This window comes from Brachycentrus maculatus, unplaced genomic scaffold (genome assembly GCF_059751285.1).
Source record: "Brachycentrus maculatus isolate JH-2025_06_01 unplaced genomic scaffold, ASM5975128v1 h1tg000261l, whole genome shotgun sequence".
Classification (NCBI taxonomy): Eukaryota; Metazoa; Arthropoda; class Insecta; order Trichoptera; family Brachycentridae; genus Brachycentrus; species Brachycentrus maculatus.
In genome coordinates this window covers 2,290,001-2,308,630 of record NW_028281012.1, presented here as the reverse complement: position 1 = coordinate 2,308,630, position 18,630 = coordinate 2,290,001, and the positions used below count along the sequence as shown (strand labels likewise).

Sequence of the window (18,630 nt, the reverse complement as noted above, 5' to 3'; positions counted from 1 at the left end):
CGCTAGCTTCTTTACGTCGAGGGTGCTTGGTTGCATTCTAGCGCATTAGCATTATACATAAACCACTGATTAACATTATCTAACGGAATGTTTAATTTTCTTTTTGTCAGTGGAAGCGAAAAACACACACTTACCTGGTAGAACAAAACACCAACTTGCATTTCACAAATACTTCAAAAGATACCCAGCGGATTATAAAACTTTAATCTGAGCTTTTTTAATTACGAACCGACTGCTCCTATTCACCAAAATGTTAATTTATTTAAATACTTTTGTGCAATCAGTTTTCAAATTGGCGGACTTATTGATAAGATGCAATGAATCGTGTCTCGTATCTTCCAACTTATCAAAAACTTCTTAGTAAGAAAGGTTACGCTTGTAGGTGAATAGTTATTGATAAATATTAATATAATAATATTGTTCAAATAAAAATAATACATTAAAATATAAAGAATGAAAATTATGTGAAAAAAAAGAAGTGGGATATTAAGGTTTTCAATGAAAATATAGTCATATTTCATCTTGAAAAATATCAAACGCCGTATTGCAATGTAAAAGGTGTGTACAAAGTTCATTCTAGGCTAGATCATTTTGTATAGTTCATTTGTGATCGAATTGTGTTTTCGCGGTAGAGTTAAAGACACTTATTTATATTTTCAAAAACAAACCACATAGGTTTACCCGAAAAACCAATAGTTTTTATGATTTTGTAAAAAAATGTAAAATTGTATTTTTTTATTTTATTACTAACACAGATATTTCAATTTCATACTATTTCTGTGAGTAATTAGTGGCTCATTATAAAATATGAAAAAGGTATCAAACTGTGGTAGAGTGGGTTCGAACCGAGAAACTCTACCTTAAGAATCCGTAACACCAACCACGGGACCACAACCCAAAAATTAGACCCAAAAATTCAAACTGCTATAAAATGATACAAGCATGACCAGTAACGCTTGCATTTACTGTAGGTTTTGGGATATTGTTTATATATTTATATATTTACACAGCAACACGTTCGCCAATTTACATCAGTACAAAAAAATCTGGTATTTATAATAAATCGAATAAATTATTAAAAGAATTACGGATAACTGACGTGACAAGGGAAATAAAGTTTAAACTTTATTATGAATTGAATGAGCTTGTTTTTAGTATTTTTTTTTCTTTATTTTAAATTCTTTTGCATTTCACAATTTTATAATACAAAAATAAAAATATTAATACTAAAAAAGATCCCACAAAAACACGTCCTGTGTGTGGGTGTACATTTAATTTTAGGTTATAATAAAAGGGCACTGGTTAATACAATAATAGATAACAGAAATAAAATTAGATTAAAAGTGCTAGTATAAACTACAAATATTTGATTTTAAAACTGCCTTTGATAAAAATCGTAATCACAACATTAAACCATCTGTCGTGATACATATTTTCAAGCTTCATAGAAGTAATCACAGCATACAAATGATGCACGATGGGGGAAGATGATGGGAAGGGATATCGAGGAATCCTTTGAATGTTGAGAATTCGCGAGGGACGCAGAATTACCGGGAAAGAGAGCGGGAAACGGTCCGACGAGTGCCGCTTTGCGTGGAGGACACTTCCGGCCGAGACAATGAGTACAGGGGCCGAGAAATATAAGTCATTTTATTTTCGACATGAACAATTTCGTTTCACCCATTTTAGTTGACTCATAAGTTTGAAAAACAATTCTTCTCTATTATGATCATTGAGAGAAACGCTAAGTCTTAGTATGAGACTATGAGGTACGTCGCTACGTATTTATTCTGATTGACTTAATTACGAACAGCCGCTGTCATTTCAAAACGCTATTTATCCCGGCCGAAAATTAAGATCGCGTGTGAAAAAGTATTATATTATAATTCTGTATATATATATATATATATATATATATATATATATATATATATATATATATATATATATATATATATATATATATATATATATATATATATATATATATATATATATATATATATATATATATATATATATATATATATATATATATATATATATATATATATATATATATATATATATATATATATATATATATATATATATATATATATATATATATATATATATATATATATATATATATATATATATATATATATATATATATATATATATATATATATATATATATATATATATATATATATATACAAATATGTATATATAAATGGCAGTACGAAAAAATAATATCTCAGGATCCAAACTCAAATGTTTTTGTGTATCACCGTATTTTCTTACTCCCTTTTATGTCCCTTTACTGAAACTATTACTAATAACTGCGTACATCGCTAATTAATTATATCTTATCGTTGGTTGTGATAAAGTTGGGTGGTCGAATGACGGTAAAAGTAGAACACCGGATCGTCGGATGGATGAAGATCTGACTATACTAAGGGCCGTAAGGTGACTGTAGCAGAGACATGTCACCGTACCGCTTGGTCCCGCTACCCGAATATCGATCTGTGCCCGAATTAATTACCTATCTTTAACCGCTTCTTTAACCCTTCCTTACGGTGCTAAGAACTTCCGCGTGCACAGGTGTATTTTATACACCATATGAAAATGTGGTTTAAAAACGGGTAGAATGTGAATATACCGAAATAAGTAACAATTTTGTAATCTTAGCTCTGGTAATTACCTAAAAACTATAAAAAAAAATACATCCTAAGTAGCCGCAATAGCTAGCGTGGCAACACGACCGCCGCGATGATCTGCGCACTACTAGCGCAGTAAACACGTTACTACATGCGCGTATAACGACATGAGAAACTTTGTGTATTGGTGATTTTATCCCAGATTTTTTAACAAATTATTTATTTCCGTCACTGCAAATGAGATATTATAATATAACTTTATATTAATATATAATATGTAATACATAATTGTATTACGGAGGAATCTATTGTATTTTATATTGATATTCTAATTTTAAAAGTCGAGTTGCAGTAAATACATATATATATATTTGGCAATCAAACATTTCAATTAACTCCCTAAAGAAATTTAAAAAAAATAGATGATATAAAAATCCTTAAGAAAAAAATTAAAGCTCCGTACATTAAAATCTTTAAAAAAACTATTATATCTTTTATTATATAACATTAAACCACGAGTGTAAGTCCCTTTCCAAGCACAAGAGCACAGACTATTTTATGGAGAGGCACAGCGAATCGAAATATAAAATTTCTCCATATGTATAAATGATTCAAATGTATTATGTTATAAATAAAAATGTAAATACTTATATTAAATGAATAAAAAAAAATATCACCGGGATGGGAAGGTTGAAAGTCATTCCGCAGGCAATCCAATATTTCACTTAAATCCTAGATTTGACCATTTGATCAAACATTTCATTTATTACATTTTGACATCTCAATGACGATGAAGGAAAATAGGGGTCTGAGTATTTAAGGCCTAGTATTCCTTATATATCAACTTAATTTTCTTTAAATCCAGGTAACATTTTACGCAATTGATTTTTTCTTAAAACACCGTTTACGCATTGAAAACAGAAGTTTTTCTTCGAAATAATTATATGATTTTGAAACAGAGAGATATCAAAAAATATCCAATACACATTCTTTCAAAATAGGGCGTGAAGAGACTTCTTTGGTAGTTGGCCAGTAATTGAATTCTGTGTTTGCGAGTAAGGCCTTAAAGCGCTTATGACTGTAAATACTAAGACTTTTGTATACCTCTTCATCTATGTTAAGATTTACTTGTAAAAATAACTTCTAAATGGAGAAACCCAAATTTGTGAACAAGGATTTGGACACATCCAAAAGTTCCTATTTATTTTTTAGCATTCACACTAGCTGTACACGGCTACGTATTTCTATGCCTCAGTATGAAAAAGAACCAAAATAGAAAGCACACATTTCAAATTTCAACGTTTTCACAAGGTTTTTAAAGAAAATAAATAAAAATAAGCAAATAAGTAAAATACATATTAAAAATCTATGAAATAAATAAACAATTGAAAACAAGGAAAGTGACAGCAGCTGTCAAGAATCACGCTGTTTACAATGAGCACTTTTTAGTATCGCGAGTGTTGCTGGATGGCGCTGCCATAGAGGATATTTTATTTAATCATTTATTAATAACATATTTTTACCAGGCGCAGTTAAAAACATATGTCACAGGTGCATGTAAAACACGCACATACTTGAATGCAACGTTGTGTCAAAATTGCATATATGAATTTTTTGTACTAGCTGATGAGGTCGAGTCCCTAAAGGCAACAGAGTTACCTTTTGTAATGTGAATATCCCTGTCGCGTGATACAAATCTTATCATTGCTCAAATATTTGTCTAAATAATATCTTCTTCCAATAGTTTTTGAGCTACTGTAGGCCATTCACCTTGATATTATACTTCAAATTAAAGTTTTTTACCTCTAGAAATGATCTATACATTGTCTATGGCAGTGTTCCGCAAACTTTTTCAGTTTAATTAAGAAATTTCAGAGGTACACCAAAGAGATTTTTTAAATTTATTTAATATTGATTTATTATCGAAATATAATGCGAAAACAAATCGTATCATAACAAAGTTTATTATATATATATATATATATATATATATATATATATATATATATATATATATATATATATATATACATACACACATATATATATATATATATATATATATATATATATATATATATATATATATATATATATCTTCACAAAACTAGACTTTTTTTCGCGGCACACCAACTAATCACCACGGTACACCAGTGTGCCGCGGCCCACACATAGAGGAACAATGGTCTATGGTACCGTTTACTTATAGGGTAAAAATATACAAACAAACAAAAAAGTAATATTTTTAATTACTGTGATGTATAATGTGATAATTTATTTATTACTGTTTGAATCCTATTTTCATATTCCTGACGTACATGAAAATAACATACGAAACAAAATATGACGGAAAATATCATATTTTTATACAAAAAATAATGCATATAGATAAACTGTCGTTGAATTGTACCAATAAAAAAGACAAATTGAATCATTTTGATCTTTATAAATTAAATTTTTCCAACTGTCCAGACTTTAATTTTTTTTTTTAATTTAGATATTTATTTATTTATTTATTTCATAATACAAAGATACATTCAAATATACATATTTATTTCAAATATACATTTACTTTATGTATTAGGGCTCTTTAGGCATGGCCTGTGTTGAGCCGAATACTAACATGTTAATACAACTTTTATATTTATTTTTTATTTTTTATTTTTATAATTATTAGATTATATACATACCATACAGGAGATACAATAATAATTTACAGTATAAAGGTTTTTTCATAAGATAATTACACCTGGACTTTAATCAATTCACTTTCTACCTTGTCCCTTCCAATGCTAAGCAACCATCGACATTGGATAAACATCGTGAAATTTATTATCAAAATTTAAAAAAAAACATCTAATGTGCCTTAATAATAATATTTTTTTCTGAATTTGCTAATGACCTTATATCTAAAGACCATAACTTTAATAAATCAACGGGTATAGAAATTTTACATGTAAATAAAACTGGTCTTTGTTTAGATAACGTAGAAAAACTAAAAATAAGTAAATAATTAAAAAAGACTTACCCATAATAAATAACCCATTAAAGTTTACTACAAAAATTCCCATTCACAGAGATTAATTTGACTTCTATCCCCCTTTCAAACTTTTATTTTTGTATAAATGTCAAGCCGTAACAATTCCATTTCAATCTACATTTGACTTGATGATGGAATGATTATTCCGTAACCGGTACCTACTCCCGAAGTAGTATTTTTTAAGGTGGTATTACACAAAGTGAACGATGAATGATAAAAAGAGAAAATATCACTCTACATTTGTCAGTTTTTCGTTAGATATATTATTAAGAATCCCCATTTTTTTTACCTAACGTCCAAGTTACTCTGAAATCTAGCTACGGCTTATGCAACACCACTTATTATGACCCTACTCAGTCTTCAACTTTTTATGTTTCATAGCCTCTTCCTACTCATGAGTGGATTTACTCTTTATGTTTAAAGTTACTATAATTTCATGCAATTCATGAGTGAAAATTCTTGGCAAAAACACTCGCTTTAGAATTCCCACGATCATATTTTAATATTTATACCGGCCTCAGTGGAATGGATCCGATTACTATAGGCTCAATGAACGACAATCATTGCGCTGTATACTCTCGAGAGGCGGCTTTCCTTTGATACTCGTCGAGATCAGAAAGTTTATCTCGGATAGCTATTCCGATACGCCAGTTTACTGTTACGCGCATTTGGCTTCGCATCAGATGGTTAATCATTGTCAAAGAACAATAAGTAACTGACGACGTCACAAATATTTCTATTTGAACTTGTATGCACCTGAAAACAATGAAAAACTATGCAGATCCAAAAAACTTTAATTATTTTTTGACATCTCGACGGCCCCTACGTAAAGTACTCTTTCTGCTAATACTTTACAGGAGAGAGCTTAGAAGATTTTTTTAACGTATTTTTTTTATTAACTAACTGTTTTATCTGAAATTCTAAACTAGTATTATACATTTAAAAACACGATAAAATAATGTATTAAAACGTTTTAAACTTTATGCCTTGTTAAAATTAAGTAGTTAGCGTTTTAGAAGTTCAGTTCATTTCGTAAATTCGATGTAGGTAGCGTCTTAAACGCCTGAAAACTAGGCATAATTTTATATATTTTTTTTGTTTGTTTGTATTTGTAGATAACGATTAGTGTATAACATACACCAAATATCTCAAAATTGACAAAAATGTAGTTGGAGTACTTTACGTAGGGCACGTCGATCTCATCATAGATGAAGAAGAATATGGAAGTCTGGTTATTTACAGGGCTTACTAGGACCGCTACAGGCTGGTTTAAGTGATCAGTGATTTGTAACATTCATCAATTCAACCCATGATTGACAACCACACTGTTCAAATTCTTGGAACTTCTAAGTTATAAGTAAGAGGAAATAAGATTAATGAATATATCGTAGTCGTAAAGGAGAAAGTGACCAAATTACAAAACGTAAAATGTTCAGGAGGGTCATTTAAGTCACTTTAGCTTGGCAAGAAAATAAGTATCAACGTAGTTAGTCATTTTTAACAAGTCAATATATTATACTCCAAGTTTAAAATCCTTTGGGATTTTTTCAGGGCAATATTGAGCTAGTAAGATATCAAATAGTCAATGATCACGTTTTTGTAAAAAAAAATGCACTTGATCACTTTCTCCTGTATGACTACGATATATTAACTTTATATTCAAAAGACTTGGGGCTTAAATTCAAGTTTTTAATAAATTAATATTTATATACTCATATATCATAAGTTCTGTAAATCCCCAGAGATCCTTGTACTCTCTTGGTCGTAAAATAAAGATACCTACTACCTACGTCTCTGTTGAGATATCTGTATTATTATTATTATTATTATTATTATAATTATTATTATTATTATATGTTTGACGTTTTAATCATATGCTTTTATTTATAGATTTGGCGTTTAATTTGTAAAACTCCAATTGAATTTATATATTAAATATTAAATTAATCACTGATTTTTTGAGTCTACTAAGTTGAATTTTATTGTTTAAAAAATACACATAGAAATCAATTTTGTGACAATGGTTTCGCCTAGTTTTGTTTCGTCACAAAATTGTTTTTTTTTAACAATAAAATACAACTTAGAAGAATCAAAAAATCAGTGTTTAATTTCACATTTAATACGTAAATCATACGTTTTTGTTCAATCAAATAGATAATTTTAATATTTTTTTTATTTAATAGACGTTAGAAAATTTAAAAATGTATATTTGTATTCTTAGATCTTAGACCATATGATTGTTCGTATTTACAAGTTTCAATGAACGATTTTTTCTATTGATTTCCACTTGTAAATTGATAGGATGCATCGCATTTCAGCACTTTTCTCTTCATTATTTACTTATGCCACAGAGAGCTGTAAAGGTTGAATCGGTTCAAGTTTCCGCTGCAGTCAATACTGAGGTCACGATTTGGTCGTGACAAGATACAACCAACCCTGCGGACTATCGTACAACCGGTTAGCGAAGTCAACCGCATCGTGTCATTCCGCCGCAAAACATAAATTCTAATTAAGGATATGCACGGTATAACGACTAACTAGTATCAAAATCGTTCTCAGATCAATGCGTTTGATATTTTGCAAACGAACTTATGATTTAACCACATGATGATGCACAGAGTACTGCACTTAGTACGTGTGTAAGTTACAGCCCTACGCTTCGGGGCATATCAACTACATGCACACACTACACTGCAGAAGCGACTAACTTATGTTATGAAATCGTTTTAACAGAATGCTTTCCGATCGAAATATCCATATTTACAAATCCTTTTTACATTTGACGCAGTAACGAAACCTGAAAAAAATATCATCCCGTTAAATCATTATATTCTTGAACGAATTATTGTCGCTTAACTTATGTCTCAAAAATAATAGCGTAAGCTTTGACTGGTTGCGAAAAGGATCCATGCAGTAAGGACTAACATAATATTTTTTTTCATTTTAAGTTTTCATAATAAGGTTAAATATTAACAGGATACATACAGATAATAATGTTGTCATTTCAAGCACATATGCCTTTTTAAATTGAATAAATAAACTTAAAATATTTTGAGTGTGTCCAAATACTTAACAAATCTGGATCATCTCCAATTACAGGAGTTATTTTTCATATTATTTTTTTACATCTCATCAAAGATGAAGAAGAATATGGAAGTCTGGGCATTTATTGGGCTGGTTTAAGTGATTTACTTCACTTAAACCAGCCTATGACGGTCGTCAGCCCCGTAAATGCCCAGACTTCCATATTCTTCTTCATCTTTGATGAGACGTCAAAAAATAATACGATAAAGTTAAGCCTACATCACATCAAACAACAATTGCAATGCTATGATGGTTGTAATAATAATATGTTTTATGATTGGAAAATAAATACCGCCAGACAAATTTGTAAGCTAAAGGAAGTCACATTCTTCGTCTTATCAGAAGTCACATTCTTCACATGAGTCAAAATAATATGGGGAATTCACCGAACATATGGGGTCAATTACGCATTACGAGCACACTCTTTATGTTCATTCGTCTTAAATATTGTAAAGTAGTCTTGTCCCGACAAACTGCATCTCAAGCAGTTTGTAATCGAATTATTACAATACGATAAAAATATCTATAACAACGAAAGAGAAAAAAAGACTTAAGCTTAAACTTAAAACAGTGTAAAAAGAAATGTGATAAAGTATTTATGATACATACTTTCATATATATATATATATATATATATATATATATATATATATATATATATATATATATATATATATATATATACGTATATATATACATATACATATATATATATATATATATATGTATATATATATATATATATATATATATATATATATATATATATATATATATAAATATATATATATATATATATAAATATATATATATATATATATATATATATATATATATATATATATATATATATATATATATATATATATATATATATATATATATGTATATTTATATATATTTATATATATATATATATATATATATATATATATATATATATATATATATATATATATATATATATATATATATATATATATATATATATATATATATATATATATATATATATATATATATATATATATATATATATATATATATATATATATATATATATATATATATATATATATATATATGTGTGTGTTTGTATATATTGAATGTTGTGTTTATATATATTTATATATAAACACAACATTCATACATTTATACACATACATAAGCTAGCATTTAAAGATCTTCTTTGCATATTCCTTTTTGATAAAAATAGCATATAATTTAATAAAATAGCATATGTTCCGTTTTCTTGCAAAAATTCTGTAAACATCTCATTCAACTCCATGTATATGTTATACATATTCATCTCAATGATTTTAATAAACTCATATAAATTTAGGTATTAAAACTGATGACATTTAAGTAAATAAAAGACAAAAAAGTTTTATTATTACAATGCTCATTGCTTCCACGAAATTGGTATAAACTTGGTATCACTACTTGAAGGTGTCAAATTAAAAAATTACAATTAATCGATCAAATTCTCGGATAAATGTTTATTGTATAGTTATGATATTTTTATCAACAATATTTGAAATGCTGAGAATTCGCAGTGATAATCTATTGTAAAATTTATGTCGCTCACTCCTTTAAGAATATCAAAAATCAAAAAACGAGAATTTTTAGGAGAACGTTTTTAAAGTATAAAAATAATATACAATTTATTAAAAATAAATATCAAGCCACTTATTGATCTTTTTACTGTGCAACAGATCTTTTTAGGTTAAGCCCGAAGGTTTTTTCTCTATTTGAAAAATAACTAGTTTATTTTTAAAAAAATAATTAAACAATACCTTTTCTTCCAAATGTAAAAACAACACTTTCTGCCCTGTAGCGGGTAAATATTAAGCTAAAAATATGCCTCTTTTGCTGGGATATAGTACATTTTTTGGGCATTCCGAAAACACGCACAACTGAAAATTGACGATTTTTGATTTATGACGTTCTTGAAAGGACTGAGCGATATATGGAGTTGTGTTAGTCAATTTTCTTTTTTTTCTACCCATAATCGTCGTTTTAATATTTAAAAAAAAACTCTTAATAAATGGAAGATGGAAATGTAAGATAATTTTTCCAAGGAACACAATATTAAACATGTATAATTTCTTTGTAATTCCACCTTCAATGTGTGAATGTCAGCATGACTAAAGGTACATCAGAAGAACCTTTCAGGAGTGACAAAATGTACTTTTGCCTTCCCTAACACTAGTTCTGCCTTGGCTATTGTAATCCTTTAGGTTCTTACGTCAGTAAGGTGACATACATTCACCACCCCCATTTAGCCCGCTTGTTCATCTCTCACACTTTCAAAACAAGTAGATACGGTAAAACCATTTCTTTATTAAAAGTAATATTAGGTAGACGCGATATTAATACGATTTTTTTATTATTTCGATTTCGGTTAAAGTCATCTTGAAGGAAATATATGCATTTTTTTAATTTTTACACATCGCTCACTCCTTTCAAGAACGTCATAAATCAAAAAACTTGATTTTTCAGTTTAAAAATATTTAAAGTTTAAAAATATAATACAATGTATTAACTATAAATATCAAGCCGCTTATTTAACTTTTTACTGTGCAACAGATCTTTTAAGTTAAACCTGAAGGTATTTTCGCCATTTGAAAAAAATTTGGGATATTCAAAAAAATAATTAAACAATACCTTTTCTTTGAAATGCAAAAACAACACTTTTTGCCCTGTGGCGGGTAAATATTAACTTAAAAATATGCCTCTTTTGCTGGGATATAGTACATTTTCTGGGCATTCCGAAAACATGTACAACTGAAAATTGTCGATTTTTGATTTATGACGTTCTTGAAAGGAGTGAGCGACATCTATTATTATTTCCAGAAAAAAATATGCAATAAAAAGCCTTATTTTTCTGTCCTTAAAATAAATATGGGACATTAAGTTTACAATATCTACATACTGCCTTTATAAACTATGATAAACAATTACGGTACTAAAATTGTGTAGGGTATTCATAGGATCCTCTGTATTGTGATCAATATGCTAGGAAAACAGTTTACGAGATATTTTGTAGATAGGATATAAATGTAGATTTAATTTCATTTCTTTGAATGCCCATTTTTGGTGTGAAAATTGACGAAAATAGGTTAAAAATATAATGTTACGCTAACCACAGTGATTTAGAAGTACGTTATGTGATGTAATATGGATTAAATTATTGTATGCATTTTCATTGAATTGACTACAGAGAAATACAATACTTGAGTTATGATATGGAAAAATTATACGTTCAGTCTTTATTTGTGAGAACTAAACATTAAAAATAATTTATCTACGTAGGTACTTATACTAAACTTAATATAAATATACCTGCAAAATATATAAAGCATTAATTATACCAGCTTATTGTTTAGTTACACATCTTAACAGAATCAAATAAATTCGTCAATTTGAATGTGTATCGTACATAAAAAAAATATCCGGAAACATGCAACAGATATGAAAAAATTACTAGACAGTTACAAAATACAGTTAAGCGTAGAGGTACCTAATTCTAACTGGAAGAACCATCGGTAGGTTGGATGTGTAACATGTTGGGAAACTAAATAATTTAGGAACATAAAAGTGACGCCTTACTTGCCTGCACGCATGGTGAAGGCCTCCTTCTATCTGGAGTGGTGCGGTGTCATCTTCAAGACTAAGGACCAGGAATAAGTCTCTATCGATGGTAACTTTTCTGGTTAGGACCCTTCCTCGCTATCGCCTCCCCTCGACCATGGCTGTCACTAACACTCTTTCTATACTGTCTGCGGTTCCTCTCGCGACATTGCCACACTATTGTAAACCACGATGCGCACATGGCGTGGATTGTCTTTCTTTTATATTCAATTCGCTAATAATTAATTCTTAAATATATCTAATTATCTTGTTAAAATACTATTTTATTACTGAGCAGTCCCAGATATCGGATTAATAACTGTTGATTCCAATTGATCTCCGTTTAGTAGAGCTCCTTAATAACATTAATAGTATATTATTTAGAGAAATAAAAAGACTTTTGTTTTTTGTTTGTTTTTTTATTCACTCACATTTTTATTAACCAACTAGTTTCGGCAACAACCTGTTGCCCTCTTCAGGGTTTAATTTGTGACTAGTTGGTTAAAAAACTAGTTTGTTTATAAAAATGTGAGTGGATCAAAAAACAAAGTCTTTTTATTTCTCTAAATAATATATCAATATGATCCACAAAGTTAATGCTTTCAATATTCAAAACACAACATTAATAGTGACTCTTTAAGGTGACGATTCTTTTTCTTGAGAATATATTAATAAAACTCAATTGAAGCAGATCAGAGTGACCTCTTATTAATTATTATAAAAAATAAATGAAAATGATTTACTATAATTGTCGATCGATGTTAAATTTCATTAATTAAGTATTAATTAAATCTTCTCCATCTTCTTGCGATATACATATTTTCACTCTGCACAATTTTTCGGCGTATATCCTTCTGTAATTCAATTTATCATATCAATTTTGCGGTAAATGAATTTTCTTGAAAAGCGAGCAAGGAGTATATCGGAAACTCGTGCACTAATTAATTAAATGAAGCACTAGTGGTAGGTAAGAACGATAGGCAATCAATATCGCATGCATCCTTTCATGTCTCTATTTTTACTATCAATTATTTTTTCACCATCATTCATACACATATAGGCCAAAACAAACACTAAGCACTCAAACATATCCAAAGGATCGAAAGTTTCCTGGCGGTTGCCGTAGTGCTCGTTGAAGGATCTCTCTGTACTCTGGTTACTTTGGCAACAGCGTTCAGAAATAAAGAGGGAAAATGACTTCTTTCCTGATTTGCATATCTCCTAAGAATCGCGGACAGAGGTAAGAACCAAGCTCCATACAAACGATACTGTAAATTTCGGACTAGAGTAAAAATAAATCAAAAGCTTATTCAGTTTATTTACATAGTTCCACATAACTTATTTTCAGTCGAATCGTTAAATTTGTAATTCACGTTGTAAAGCTCTTTTCGTTGCTCTTACCGCTAGCTGAAAATTCTAGTAAAAGAAAACTCGTTGAAAATGTATTGTCTAATATGATTCTGTTTAATTTCTATAAAGAAAACGTATCCGTGGACTTATTTTATAAAAGGATTTATTCAAAATTAAACAAAAGCGCCAAAAGCTTTATATCATTGCACACCCTTGATAAACACTTTCATTTTCTTGGTTACTGCACCCAATGCAAGCTTATGCACTTTTATCTGCGAGGTCTTACGTCTAGAATAGTGAGAATTCAGCGAACGCCCCTTTATCAGAAGGAGAATTCGTGATTTTGATTGAGCGACCCGCTCGAAAGTGTTGTTCAGTACGTTTTGCTCGGAAGCTCGGAATTGTATGGCGCCCGCCAGCGATGCATATCGCGGCGTTGCTACCACCGCTTGCTGGCTGGACAACGTCAGTCCTTCGCCGGGCGTCGCGGTGGTAGTACGTTTGCGTTGAGGCCCTCCGCAGTCCCTAATTAACTTGGTACGGAAGACTTTAGTAGAGTAATTTTTTACTTATTTCTTTTCGATTGTGATTTACCGTGTTTTTGAGGCTTTAATGGTATGTGTAACTTGAATGAATTGAATTTTTAGAGAAAATAATTGTTAAATTTGGTTTATATATAATTTATTATTGTCTGAGAGTGATACAATTTTTTCATTGTTTTTATTTAAAATATTTCATTATCCATTTTTTAAAAACCATTGCTTTATATTTCATAAATTGCAGATTATGGTATTAGCTTTTAGTATCAACAATTTATACTCGTCAACTTAAAGCTTAAATTTATTTTAAGATATTATTTAATATTTCGTTGACTCTAACTTAAGATCACGGAAGATAAAGATGATGTAGTGGAAAAGGATTGTTTTGTGATACTTACATATAATTTTAAACCTGTAAACATGTTTGTCACAAATAAGAAGTTAAGATTTTTTTACAAATATATGCCTACGCCTGTATGTCGTATCGTATAAAGATCTGAAAAACCTGAATAAGGACAGAGAGCGGTCGTAGGTGTTGCCTATGTCATATTTTTTTATTGATATTTAAGAAGAAAAAAATTCACATTTTTTTTCAATATTTTTTTTGTCTTAACAAAAGCGTTACAAAAAAGGTTATTTTAATAATTTTGTAGATTATATTTCATTTATTAAAAAATAATAATAACTGAAATTATATTACAACATTTTGAGTGTGTCCAAAAACTATATTATATTATATATATTAGTATTTTGACACACTCAAAATGTTGTAAAAAAATTATCTGGTCAAATTATAAGCTTAAATAATAAAAATGAAAATGGTATTTTCTGGCGTTTCTTAAGTGTGTGATTATAATCCAGAATTCGGACCTCACATACTAGTATAAGTGATCACTTAAACCAGCCGATGACGGTCGTCAGTCCCGTAAATGCCCAGACTTCCATATTCTTCTTCATCTTTGATGAGATGTTAAAAAATAATATGAAATTATATTACATTGAATATAAATATTTCATTGCTTTTTATTTATATAGAATTTTATACTCTTAATTTTCTGAGATTTTTTTATTCTACAGTAACTTAGGATATTCTGAAGTAATTAACAAACAAAAACATTTAGTAATAATCTTAATATCTTACTATTCCGTTAGACAACCGCTGTACTACTATAGAAGTTTCAGTCTTCAAAGCCATATAAAGTATAATTACTTTATAATTTCACATTAATATCACAAATTTATCTTTTTTGGAATGTAGATTATTAAAATATATCCATAGCTATTGGATTTGAATTTAATTAAATATTATTTTCAAAGTCGTAAAAATGTTAAATAAAAATTTATGCCACACCAGAAAAAATCAAGGACAAAATAGGAAATCTTCTCAAACAAATAACAAAGATATTATGCAACACTCTCCTTATCATTCACTTTGTGTAATACCACTTTGAAAAACACTACATCGTGATTACCGGTAGCGGAATAATCATTCCATCATCAAGTCAAATGATGATGGAATTATTATTCCGAAACCGGTAGTCACAAACTAGTGTTTTTTAAAGTGGTATTACACAAAGTGAAGGATGAATGATTAGGAGAATGTTATATTACCATACCACAAAGATGCTTTTAATATACAAAATATAAGATATTATGTGTTTACGTATGTTCATATAATACATATATATTAACCTTTGGACGCATAAGGCGTAAGGATCTTAAGTTCTGAGTAACATATATAATTGACCTCTCTGCATTTAAATACGTACATACTATACTATACGTACATACTATACGTACATACATACTATACGTACATATTTTATTTATTTACAATATACTAATGTAAACTCCAGTTCACTTCTTATAATATGTGCTGTATTTTTTTAAGGAATAACCCGCAAAGCGTTTGTTTTAGATGCTTGTCTGCAGGTAAGATAGTAAGGATAGGGAAGGTAAATGTGAAAAATACATCACAAACACCCAGACCAATTGAAAATAAATCTTTCTTAAATTAATTTTGCAACTGTCGGGAATCGAACCCGCGACACCAGTTTCGCAGTCGAGCATCTACCCAACTACGCCACGGCGCCTGTCTAACAGGGTGTTTTATACATTCGCTATTAAATTGCGAATAACTTGGGCCGAATAATATCCGACGGCAAATCTCCATTAAAATAGGATAGACACGTAAAGCAGCTTACTATCGATAATGCAGCGGTGAAAATAGACTTTCCATACATATTTGGTTTTCTTCTTTCATCAACCCTAAAGTTAGAAAACGCCAATTTTTTTTTTATTAAAAACGATATGCTATGTACTTAAATTTTAATAATTCTTGTATTTATGTATTAAACCCAGGTTTGCCAAGTCAAAACTTGATTTACAAATTTGAAATTAAATCGGATTTTAATGCAACATATCGTCATGCCAGTGGCAAAAATGTGAATCTCTATATTACAGTTTTAATTAACAACGTATTTTTTTTCAGAAATATGTACATTTATAGATATTAATTTAATATAAATTTTTGTCCACCTCTTATTAGTGTTATGGTAGCGCGTTTGACAATGGTTTTAAAGATATCAGGTTCAATTAGCAAAGGGATTAAAATAAATATATAAGTTTTTTTACTGGAATATTTAATATCACCTGAAGAGCAGGACTGACTACCTTGCCTTCATTTGATTTACGATCAAGATAACAATGTGCGGATGCAATGCAGTAACCTATCCACCATTAGTTGCAAATGAAGTTCCGTTTTCTTACTGCAATACGATTTAAGTTTATTTTAAATATAAATTTTATTTTAGATACCATATGCGCTCTAAAAACGTGGTCATCTCAAAGTGTATTTAAACATCATCTCTTGTTAGAGACTTGATAACTAACACATATAAAATATGTCATAAACCCCAATGTATATTTTTTCTTTCACACAAAAATAATATTCAATAATAAAATTATATTACATGACACTGATGATAAAGGTTAACGTATGATAATTGAAAATAAAATAACATCAGTCCAAAATTATCTCTACTAGAAAAATAAAACGTTGATTGGCGTATAAAAAATATAGAACAACGTTATATTATAACAAAAAAATCTATTATGAGCTTTAAAAAGCTTTTTACCAGTTCGCTAAATTTATGTTTGACGATCACTGTCTTAAAATGCAAAATCCATATTTTGTGCGAAATTCGGTATTTCGATGCGTACGAGCGGCTAATTTTTTAGTCCAAAAGTAGGATTCTTGATATCGTTATTATGTCAGGAAAAAACATAAACAATAAATCCCTAACATCCTAACTTCAGTAAAATTCAGGCTGTATATTACTGTCATCTAAGTACCATTTTAAAATGATGGACACATTAAAAGTTTTTCGTCACGCGAGAATTAACTTTTGAAATGAGGTTTTTATTTTGCCCTTTTAAAAGATTTTAATAAGACTTTAATAATTGATTTTAACATGTTAAGATTCGGGGTATTTTTTTTTGACGCCATAAAGACAGAGCACAGTCTACAAAATTAGCCTGGAGTACTATGTTCGATATAATGTTAGTCCATGCGTACCTAATAATTATCATACGTAGCCAGTTATTACATTTTCGATTAAATTTATTTTTAAAAACAGTTATTATATTTTTTTTAAAAAACTGGGGTTTTGACATGTAATTATTAAAATAATTTTCCTTTTTATTGATAAAATTATAATATCATGAACAAAAATATAATATATAGTATTAAAATATAGTTCATATATGCCTTCCAAAGAATTACGCATTTTAAAAAGTAAAATCGAATAAATAGCAGAAAAAATATATATAATAATAAATGGTACAAATATAATTAATTAAATAACTTTCGATGTGAATTTTCAAATAAGATTTTTCATCTAATAGTGTTTTTCTTCAGACTCTCATCCCCGTCCGATTGTGCATAGGGCATCGCATCATATAAACGCAGTATTATCTTGATCATTAAAACATGAAGGAAAGCCCTCCGCTGAATGATGGAACATGGATAATATTGAATAAATGTAAGGATGAAAAATCACATATGTTTATTCAACCCCCCCCCCCCCTGGGAATCGAAACCGGGACTTCCAGTACGGTAGCTGAGCGTGCTGACCATTGCACTACGAAGGCGGACAAGCATTAATTTATACAGCTTTAGTATATATTTCAAGATATATATATATATATATATATATATATATATATATATATATATATATATATATATATATATATATATATATATATATATATATATATATATATATATATATATATATATATATATATATATATATATATATATATATATATATAT

At 28.8% G+C, this 18,630-nt stretch overlaps 1 protein-coding gene across 4 annotated transcripts in view; it reads left to right on the top strand.

Annotated features, from left to right (window-relative positions):
• trol (terribly reduced optic lobes) overlaps window positions 1-18,630 on the top strand; it is a 278,511-nt gene that overhangs the window by 136,801 nt on the left and 123,080 nt on the right. Inside the window, exon 1 of one of the 4 annotated variants that reach the window (XM_088266066.1) lies at window positions 14,221-14,289. The exons of the other annotated variants lie outside the window; for them this stretch is intronic. The gene's annotated coding sequence lies outside the window, so the exon portion shown is untranslated. Of the gene's footprint in view, window positions 1-14,220; window positions 14,290-18,630 lie in introns of those variants that run through there. 4 annotated transcript variants of the gene reach the window in all.